The sequence below is a fragment of the Pinus tabuliformis genome, chromosome J, assembly GCF_031772625.1.
Source record: "Pinus tabuliformis cultivar Carrire ecotype Pingquan chromosome J, CPIR1, whole genome shotgun sequence".
Taxonomy (NCBI): domain Eukaryota; kingdom Viridiplantae; phylum Streptophyta; class Pinopsida; order Pinales; family Pinaceae; genus Pinus; species Pinus tabuliformis.
Window position 1 is genome coordinate 889,377,456 of NC_142295.1, and position 1,397 is coordinate 889,378,852.

Genomic DNA, 1,397 nt, shown 5'->3' on the forward strand with positions numbered 1-1,397 from the left:
CTATGAGGATGAATACATAAAGTGGACCACGTTGCGGCAGGGAAGGGACCAAGACGTGCCGGAGTTCACCAATCTTTTCCATACCCTTCGCATAAAGTTGGGTATCAAGGATTCGGAGAAACATTTGATACTCAAATACCGTGGCTGCCTGCACAAGTACATCCAGGAAGAAATACAATTCCTAAACATCCCCTCGCTCGGCGCAGCATACCGATATGCCGTCAAGGTCGAGCAGAAGTTTAAACAAAAGAAGCGAGACTTTGGATCTGCGAATCCAAAGCAGGGGAAAGGTGCCCCTAAACCACAGAACAAAGGACAAAGCCAAGGCGGGACAGCCCAAGACAACCAGTCGAAGCTGCAAGCAAAGAACAGCGCCGCGACGCCAAGAAAGGACACTGGAAAATGGTGCGAGTTCCATAAGAGCTCCACTCACAACACAAGTGAGTGTCAGGCCAAGCAGTCACTGGTGGCTGAGCTGAAGGTTTCAGAATCAGATGCATGTTCCGACTCTGAGTCAGAACCCGATAAGGGGTATGAAAAAGGGAAGCAGATCATTGATGCGGATCCCAGCGTCACTGTTGCTACCGCAAAGATCCAGAAAAACGAACCCGAAGATCCAGAGGAGGAGGAGCGTCTCTTCCACTCCCAGATGTGGGTAAAGGGCTCCCTGATACAGTTCATTGTTGATAGCGGGAGTCAAAAGAACCTCATTTCGGCAGAGGTCGTGAAGCGGTTGGGCTTACCGACCACAGCACATCCACAACCATACACCATTGGGTGGCTTCACCAAGGACGAGATCTTCATGTGAGCCAGTAGTGTCGCCTTCCATACAACATCAAGCCCTTCACAGATGAGGTATTGTGTGACATTGCTCTCCTTGAAGTTTGTGATGTATTACTAGGACAACCATACTTGTGGAAGCGACATGCTGTGTATGAATCAAGGCCCCGTGCTGTTATTATTACATTGGGAAATAAGTTGTTCAGGATACCAGAGGTAGCACCACCTGCCGCCACCTCTTTGATTACTGCAAAACAATGCAGTAAGATCATTTCCAAAACTAGGAAATTTGTTTTCCTGATGATACGCCCTCAAGGAAAGAAGAAGACAGTGGCCGCGGCCTCCAAACGGGGTCCCTCTGCACGACAACTACAGATGGACAAGGTTGTGGAGGAGTACGAGGACATCTTCACCTCCCCGGCAGGGGTTCCTCTACACTGTCAAGTCAAGCACTCCATCGATCTGACCCCAGGTGCGCTGCTACCCAATGGACCAATTTATCGGCGCTCCGTTCTGGAGAACAATGAAATCAAGAGGCAGATTCAGGAGCTCCTGCAGAAAGGTCACATCTGTCCGAGTTCATCGCCCTGTGGGAGCCCGATCGTGTTGGTACAGA